Genomic DNA, 9,743 nt, shown 5'->3' on the forward strand with positions numbered 1-9,743 from the left:
ATCCTGGAAGCCAATTCGTGGTCCATATAGTTCCCTACGGCCCCGCTATCAATGGATGCCCTTACTGCGTACATACGTGAGGGTTGTCTAGGATCAATTAGGACCATTGGTATGATCAGATGCAAGGTCTGAGTGTCCTTCTTTAAGCTCGGCAAGCGGACCTCTACGCTTGTCGGGCGTGGTCGTTTTCCAAATCAGGCTCTTTTGGACTTTTATCAGCAACTCCTACCACCTTCTTGGGTGGTTTTATAGGGCAATGCCGTAGAAAATGTCCTGAGGTTCTACAGTACAGACACAATTGCATCTGTCTTCTTCTTTCCCTTTCCTTTTGAGTTAAGGGTCCTTTGACCCCCCCCCAATTTGCATAGGTTCTGATGCATCTGTTCCTTTGGGGGCAACGTTGGATTTAACCAATACCCGATTTTTGAATTTAGCTCGATCAGCCTTTCTATTCTGGAGTCGTTGATCCAGCTGGACCACTAAGTCTATAAACTCTGTGCAATCCTGAGGTGGGTTCACAACTTGAGCCAAGACGTCTTTAAGTTCTCCCCGAAGTCCACGATGAAACAATGTAATTCGTTTTTCCTCAGGCCATCCGGTTTCCACTATCAATCTATTGAAGGTTGCAATATAGGTTAGCAGATCCTGGTTACCCTGTCGTAGGGACAAAAGTTTGTTATCCAGGGCCTGTCCTTGGGAGTGCCGGGCAAATAGTCTTTCCATGCTCGTTTGAAAGCCCTGAAAATCCGAAGAATTAGGTCATCCTGAGTAACTAGTGGAATTGACCAATCAGCTGCACTGCCGCTGAGATATGATAATACAAAGGCTACCTTGGCTTGATCGTTTGGGAAGGCTCCTCGTCTGCATAAAAAGTGCAAGCGGCATTGGTTCATAAACACGGCAAACCTTTTGGAATCTCCAGCAAAGCGTTCGGGTGGAGCTAATGGAATATTTCCTGGTAGGTTTATTTGCACAGGGTTACTCGATAACACAGGAGCTGGGTTTCCCCTGGAACCAGGTAGGGGTGCTTGTCCAGCTTCAGTTTGCAGCAGTTGTCTAGCGAGATCATCTGTGCGCTCCTTCGATACAATTAGTTCTCTTCTGAGGGCATTAGTCTCTTGGCGAGCGGAGTGCACTTCCGCCCTAAATTCCCCCAATAGTTGGGCCATTTGGTCGGTTTCTGAGGTTTCCATAACGCCCGGGTGGGGATTTGTAGATGGGCTTCGCGTTCTGTTACGCTCACCTGGCTCCCACAGGGGCGTCGGTCGTACCTTGACTGCTGCGGCCTCCACCCACGTGATGCGTAGTGCAGCGATGACTGACTGGATCTGCCCTCCTAATCTTGTCTGCTTGGCCTGTAGAAATATTCTCCTAGATGGATTTAGCCACTTGTGGCTTCAAGTGATAGCACCCCCACTGTCCTCCCCACTAATCACCTCTGAAGCGCCCTCTCCGCAATCTCACCTTATATTCTTGAAGGATGAGCCCTCCATCCTGCAAAGCACACAGGGGCGCGTTGATGACCAGTTACTTCACTGGCCTGAAGATATTGGAAGAGTTGTAGACGATTCCTGACTCCAAAAGGTCCTGGCGAAGAGCCATAAGTATATAGTTTGTAAGGGTTAAAAATATCTGGAATTCACTCCTGTCCAATTCCTCTTTTATCTTGCAGCTTTGACCCAATAAGAAGATTGACAGCTGAAAGCGCTCCGGTAAAAGTCTGTGTTATCCAACACTGTCCGGTAAATAATGCCAAGGGTTAAACTTGCTGCTTTCTCCTTATCTTACAGGTGCGGCATAAAAAGATGTGGCGTGCTGATGAATTATACCTCCGGCGGTAAAATCAGGTAAGCATATGGCGCCTAAAGAGATTGTCTCTGTCTCTTTTCTCTGCTCACCTTGTTGTTTCTTGTACCCCTTAGGTGCCGGGATTCGGCGATGAAAAGATGGAGACAGCGCCGGATCGAAGAGATGCTGCATGTAACGGTGAGTATGGCGCGGCGCTGCTGCTGGCGATGCGACGCGTTTTAAACAAAGTCGTTCCTCTGCGATGAATCCGGAATCAGGTAAGAAATCAGGTAATACTCTTGTTCTAACCTTTGCTTCTTTCCTTCTTTCTAGGTGCTCCAGGTTCGAGGTGGCCGTGGCAGAAGGCTGGATGCTGCTGCTGGCACGGTGAGCGTTACGCTGCTGGATGCAAAATAACACGAAGCATGTGCTGCTCTTCGGGCGCGGTTTAAATAGCCTCCAAAGTAGTCCCAGGTAGGTATTCCTCCCCGACCACAACCGAGTAACAAAATAGTCCCTAAGGTAAAGTAGTCCCTTCCAGGCCTCACATGGGCTTGGATCTTCTTGCAGCATGGTCTGCATCAGGTAAGTGTGCACCTATGAGCCTGGCGCCTATGGCGCCAGGACTGATGTCCCATATGAGCCTGGCACCATAGGCGCCAGGACTGAACCCAGACAGCCCCTAGCAGGGGTTGCTGGGTTTTCTCAAGGCGACATGATGCCTGCTCCCGGGGCTGATGGACGTGGTCTGGATGCCCGGGGGTATGCATCATGACAGATCTTGAAGGTAGACCCCGTAAGGTAGGGCCTAAAACGCCTAAGGCTCCAAGCTATGCTAAAACATTCCTTTTCAACAGTAGCCCACCTAAGTTCTCTACCCTTGAATTGTCTACTGAGGAATATGATAAGATGTTCCCTCCCTTTTTCATCTAACTGGGACAAGACAGATCCAATTCCGGTGTTGCAGGCATCAATTTGAACGATAAAGGGTTTTCTGTAATCAGGCAAACACAACACCAGTGACCTACACAGACTTTCCTTCAAGGCAGTAAAGGCCCTCTGGCAGTCTTCCATCCAATTAACCTTCCTCGGTTGTTTGGGTGAAGTCAGAGCTGTCAGCAGGGCAGCTATGGTTCCATAGTCCGCCATGAAGTTGTGGCAATACCCAATGAGGCCCAAATAATCTCTCTCCTGGGTTTGAGCAGTGGGAGTCTCCCAGTCATGTACATCCTGTACTTTACTGGGGAGAGGTTGGATTCAACCCCCTCCTACCTCATGACCAAGATGTGTGACTTTCAGCTGAGCTATCCGGCACTTGGAGGCCTTGCTAGTGTGGTTAGCCCTTTTCAAGGCCTGCACCACCTTATCCAAATGAGTCAAATGCTCTTCCCATATAGAACTGTAGACAGCAATGTTGGCTAGGTAGGCCACCCAAAAGGCCTCCAGTCCACTGAGCGCATGGTTGATTAATCTTTGGAAGGTGGCAATTGCGTTTTTCAACCCAAAAGGCATGGCTCTAGACTGTTAGAGCCCCTCAGGTGTTGAGAATGCAGTCTTTTGCTTGGCATGGTTTGTCAGAGCTATTTGCCAATAGTCTGAGGTAAGGTCAAAGGTGCTCACAAATTTGGCAGCACCTATGCTGTCCACGGGCTCATCAGCAATGGGAGCGCGTCAGTTGTGGTGATGGCATTGAACCCTCTGTAGTCCACACACAACCGCCAATCCTTGGTACCTACTTGGGAACTTGGCTTGGGGACTGGTTGAGAGTTTAATAACACCCAGATCAAACATCTTGGCGACCTAAGCCTGGATGTGGTTCTTAGCCATGTCTGACATTCGGTAGCACCTGCATTTGAGAGGTACACTGTGACCAGTGTCAGTTTCATGCCTGCACCATTGGGTGAGGCCTGGTGTCAGTGAGAACAGAGGGGCATACTGCTGGAGCAAAGCCCTGCAGGCCCTCTGCTGCGCTGGTGTCAGATCTGGAGAGATATGCACTCCCTCCACTCAGCCATCCTGAGGGTTGCTATGCAGAAAATCAGCAAGGGGCTCGCTCTCATCCTCTTCTTGCTCTGAAGCCAGCAAGAGACATGAGACGTCTGCTCTCCTATGGAAATTCTTGAGCCTGTTGGCATGGAATACCTAAGGGCCTACGCTAGGGACCCCCATGTCAACCAGATAATTGACTTCACCCATCTTGGAGATTATCCTGAAGGGTCCAGTCCACTTATCTGCCAAAGCTCTAGGCTTGGTAGGCTCCATCACAAGGATCTCCTGACCTGGAGTCAATCCACTTGTGAAGCTTTAAGGTCATGCCAGTATTTGTTCAATTCCTGACTGGCCTTAAAATTTGCTGTGACCTGGCCCATCATCTGTGTCATCGTCCATCTGAGGCCTAACAAACACATAGTCCCCCACTTGCTTGGCAGGACCTGGAGGGGTAGCTTCCAAACCTTCTCTGATCAAAGCAAGAAGCCCCCTTACAGGATGTCCAAAGAGCAACTCAAAGGGGCTGAAACCAACAACCTCTTGAGGTACTTCTCTGTAAGCAAACAGCAGGCATGGTAAGAAGGGATCCCATTTCCTCCTTGGGGGCTCTTCCAAAGCACCCAGCATGCCCTTGAGAGTTTTATTAAATCTCTCAACCAGACCATTGGTCTGGGGATGGTAGAAGGTGGAGAACTTGTGGGTTACTCCACACTCTTTCCACATCTCTTTCATGTAACTCAACATGAAGTTGGATCCTCTTTCAGAGACCACCTCTTTCGGGAATTCAACTCTGTTGAAAATGCCCAGGAGAGCGCTGGCAACCACCTTGGCTGTAATGGTCCGAAGGGGTATAGACCTAGGGTACCTGGTGGCTTGATCAACCAAGACCAGGATGAACCAATGTCCACCTGAAGTGGGAGGGTCAAGGGGACCGACAATGTCTCCTGCCTGCAGGACTCTTAATCAGCTGGTCCGGAAAGAACGGTGATGGCGGTTTTACCACCACTGTTCTTTCTGGACCGGCAGGGTCCTAATGAGGCCCAATGTCTTTAACACACAAGATATGACAAGATACTCAGCATAGGACAGCCCACAGAGAGGATAAACGTGTCCAGTACTGTCAACGACCCTTAACGCAGTAGAGGAACCACTGATGGGGGCAGCGATCGGAAACAAGCAATTCATCTTCATGGTGGATTCCGGGGCGGAAAAATTGTGTCTTAAAGGACAGTTTCCACTCTCGAATCATAAAATGGAGACGCAAGGTTTCTCTGGGGCGGTGGTCGAGGTTCCGTTCACAGAAAATTTAGACGTAATGGTGGGAGGAAAAACGGTTAGAGGACCCTTGTTATACTACGAGGATTCACCCATCAATTTGCTGGGAAGGGGTCTCATCAGCAAGCTCATCATGACCATATCATTTACTGAGTGAGGAATAGTGTGCTCAACTCCTGGGATATGCGCCCTACGGGCCGTGTTGGTGATACACACACATGCCACTGTAAAAAAGGTGCGAGGGATGCCAGTTGACCCAGATATGTTCGTACAGGGATTAAAAGTGTTGGCCCATGTGGTGCCAGAGCTCACACGCCAGGAATGGCGCATACCATCTGAATTTGTTTTTTACCCCATGGCGCCTCCAGAGGTGGTAGCAGGGTCGGTGGTGTCATTAGATTTGCATGGAGTACAAGTGTCCGCGAAACGGATACCTGTGATTGGTATGGATATGCATGGATGTGAATGGCGGACAGTGTTATGGATTGATCCCAACATAGCGTTGCGAGATCTGTCAGATGAGTTGTTCACTGATGCTGACACTGATGGAGAAATAATAATGGAAATAGCTATTCCATGTGAAATAATGATTCAGCACAGGCAAGTGCCAATCCCCTCACGGCCGTCATCAGTGCACCACCGGCCTACTTTGATGAAGACATGCAACAGGTGCCCCACGTTTTGTGGACAAAAGGTCCACACAACATGGGATTACTGCAAGAAGTGACCCGTGTACAAATAAAATTTAAACCAGGGGCATTACTGCCCCGAGAAACAATACCCCCTATCACGGGAGGCGGAGGAGGGAATAAAAGAGACAATAAATGCACTACTGCAGCAGGGTATTATAGTGCCATCAAACTCCCCATGTAATACTTGCATCTACCAGATTAAAAAAGCAAAGAGAGGGGCATGGATGATGATACAGGACCTACGCCCTCTTAATGACATCATACAAAAGTAATTTCCACTTGTCCCCAACCCAGCACCAATTTTGTGTAGCATCCCAAAAAAGGCTACATGCTTCACAGTGGTGGACTTGAAAAATGCGTTTTTCTCTGTACCACTGGACCCCGACTCGCGGTACCTAACAGCCTTCACACTGGGAGGTAACAGATATGAACATTGCAGACTGCCCCAGGGGTACTGTGAGAGCCTGAGTATTTTTAACAAAATATTGCACGAAGATCTCAGGAATGTTGACACGAAAAGCACTATCATTCAGTATGTGGATGATTTGTTGATCTGTGGCGAGAGTGAGGATGAATGTAGGAGAGACTCGATATCACTGCTGTCCCTGCTGGCACATAAGGGGTATAAGGTGGACAAACACAAACTGCAATATTGTTTACAAGATGTACTGTATTTGGGTCAACTGATATCAAAAGATGGCTAACGCATAATCCCAGACAGAGTAGCTGCAGTACGAGCTGTTACAGAACCCCAGACAGTTAAAGACATGCAGAGGTTTTTGGGTATGTGCAATTATTGCTGTGCCTGGATACTGGATTATGCAGCTTACACAAAGACCCTATTACATGCACTCAAGGAAGCACAGCGAGAAAACACAGCCTTACAATGGACACAAGAGATGAGTGATGCCTTCAACACATTAAAGGAATTGATTTTGGCTGCACCCGTCCTAGCCACACCAGACTATGAGCGCAAGATTTTAGTTTTCACATTGCAACGGAACACTCATGACAGCAGTACTGACACAAAAGACATCAATGAGACACAAGCCGCTAGCGTATTATAGTGGCACACTAGATGCAGTAATGCAGGGACATTTTGCCTGCGAACAATCTCTTGCAACAGCCACATTCACAATTGAAAAGAGTGTCACAATTGTAATGAGCTGTTCTGTAACGCTATTTGTAGAACACTCCTTGTTTGCAATTTTAGAAAGAACAAAAAGTACATTGACAACACAGCGCGCCACAGCTTACAAAATTATTCTGTCTAGTGTCAACATACATATTGTACGATGCAAAACAGTGAACCCAGAGCCATGCACAGTTGAAGACATACAAAACCACGATTGAGTAACATACAAGGGGGATGAAGGCAACATGCCCACAGCAAGTGAGAATGCATTAATAGAAGGGGAGGTGTACTTTGTGGATGGGTCCGCGTCAATAAATTCAGATACAGGTGAGAAACATGTAGGAGCAGCGGTTGTAAGGTTGGAGGAAGGGGAATATGAGGCAATTGTATAAAAGAGATTGCCTACACACTTCTCTGCCCAAGCCGCAGAATTAGTGGCGCTGCAGGGCTTGCAGTAACAGAGTACACTGACTCTGCATACATGACAACCACAGTACACAGAGGGCTGGCACGGTGGGGAGAAGGGGATTCAGAAGAGCTGACGGGTCCCCAGTACAGAATTACTGATGGAACTAATTGAAGCATTTAAAGAGCCCACAATGGTAGCTTTGGTCAAGTGCCAAGCCCATACAAATGGCACTGATGTCATATCATTAGGAAACTCAGCAGCAGACTTGGCCGCAAAAGAATCAGCCTATTTCAGGAAGGAGATGCCCAGTGAATTTATATTACAAGGTACAGTACAAGAGGAGCCTTACAATGCAATGCCAGTATCCCAAATATTAGATTTACAACAGAGAGCAGGGTCCGAAGAAAAGGAGTTGTGGGTAAAGAGAGGGTTTAGCCGATCATCCACAGATTTACTATGGTGACAAAACAACACAGGTGAAGTAGTTATGCCTATAACATTACTAGACATAGCATTTCAACAGATTCACTTCCCGGCACACAATCCCAAGCAACACATAGCCGCAGAGATCCAAGATAATTGGTTTGTGCCACGATTACAGGAACATCTATCTAAAATGGTAATAGAATGCACAACGTGTCAAACATATAATTCAGGGATGACACTAAGAACACTAAGAGGGACTCTGCCCCCACCCATTGGACCCTTCCATGAACTACATATTGATTACGCAGACATGGGAGAGAGGTGCAATGGATCAAGATACTTAATAGTGGTGGTCTGCCCTTTTCATGCTGGGTAGAGGCCGGCCCATGTGCCCACCCAGATGCAAAATGTGCGGCCAATTTTTTTGTTAGAGAGGTGTTCCCCCAGTGGGGTATATGTGACGTTATACGTTCCGACAATGGGACACATTTTGTCAATAATCTATTCAAGGCATTGACAACACTTCTGGGCATTACCCAGTAACTATGCTCAATTTATCACCTGCAAGCAAATAGCGTTGTAGAAAAAATCAACGGCCTTTTGAAGAGCAGACTCTCCAAATGATGTCACACCCTAAAGAAAAATTGGGTGTACTGCTTGTCGTTCGCCCTGTTCGAGACGAGGAACCAACCCAGTGAGGACCACCATTTGTCCCCCCACGAGATAGAGACAGGAAGGAGAATGCATACAGCAGTATCACCCCTGCGCAAAATGTCAAATGAACGCAAAACAGCTACAGTTTTGGGGGAAGAATTCCAGGAGTACTTGAAAAAACTGACAAAGGCAGCCCGAATGATCGCAAGCAAGTGGCAGCCCCCTTTTCGCGAGACAGTGTTGGGTTCACGGTGCCACCAGGCATCGAGAACCCAATAGGCCAGCTAATACCAGGGGACACGGTGTATGTGTGCAGCTTCGTGCTGAAATGGAATGCACCCAGTTTTCATAGCCCATATGAGGTGATATATTGCACACCAACTGCAGTTAAAGTGAAGGAAAATTGTGCAGCAGATATAGCACAAACATAAAGAGACAAGAGAATACAGATCAGTTGCGAAAAAACAAATGAGGAAAAGAAAAAGGATGAGCAAGTGAAAGATATAAAATACAAATAAATGAAACTGCAGAAATGTATATCCCTCTCATCCTCCTAACCCCTGACTTTACCTATCTCTCTATTTTTCAACAAATACGTAAAAAATTGAAATATTGTGGACAAATAATTAAAATTTGTTACATAGCACTAGCAATTCTGTGAAAAATAGTGTTGAAGAATGTGCACTTAACCCAATTGAATCTCATACTACAGGACAACCCATGGCAACAGTGGCCCCCAGCACTGACATGACAACAGCAGTTAGAAATAGGAAAAGTGTGAATTCTCTGAAATTGTATTCGTATAAGTGTAGTATTGCTGGTGTGGCAGTGATTTTATCGACTATGATGTTTGGCCTCATTATCGATATGAATGACGGGGCATGGGGTGTAAAGATGGTGAAAGAGGGGACCCATCTTATATGGAACGGTTTCTGCCTCATCTGGGCACACGGCACCCATTCTAATGTCACCACTAATGAGACGACAACTGCCACACTGCAAATAATGCAGGATGTCTTAAATAATGGAATTGGCCATAATGAATATAGATTCTCTGTTTTCGAAATGAATGACCCTGAACCTGCAGCAACCCCATGGCCAAATAATGAACTCTATACTGATATACAACCTACCTCAAGTGATGCCGACGTAACCTATGTATATGATATGACCATACAGAAGGCTGCAAGCAAGAGACAAAAGAGGGGAGATCATGGCACCCAACCCTCCTTTGTTACAAAGGTTGACAGTGCACAAGAGAGAAGGAAGGTGAAAAGGGGGGGGTTGGGAAAGTTATGAGTACTATGGGTTAGGTTTAGACACCATAGAGGACCCCCAACACCCGCACCAGTCCAATAAATGGTATGCGGACATG

This window comes from Ambystoma mexicanum, chromosome 7q, assembly GCF_040938575.1.
Source record: "Ambystoma mexicanum isolate Mex_15411 chromosome 7q, UKY_AmexF1_1, whole genome shotgun sequence".
Taxonomy (NCBI): Eukaryota; Metazoa; Chordata; class Amphibia; order Caudata; family Ambystomatidae; genus Ambystoma; species Ambystoma mexicanum.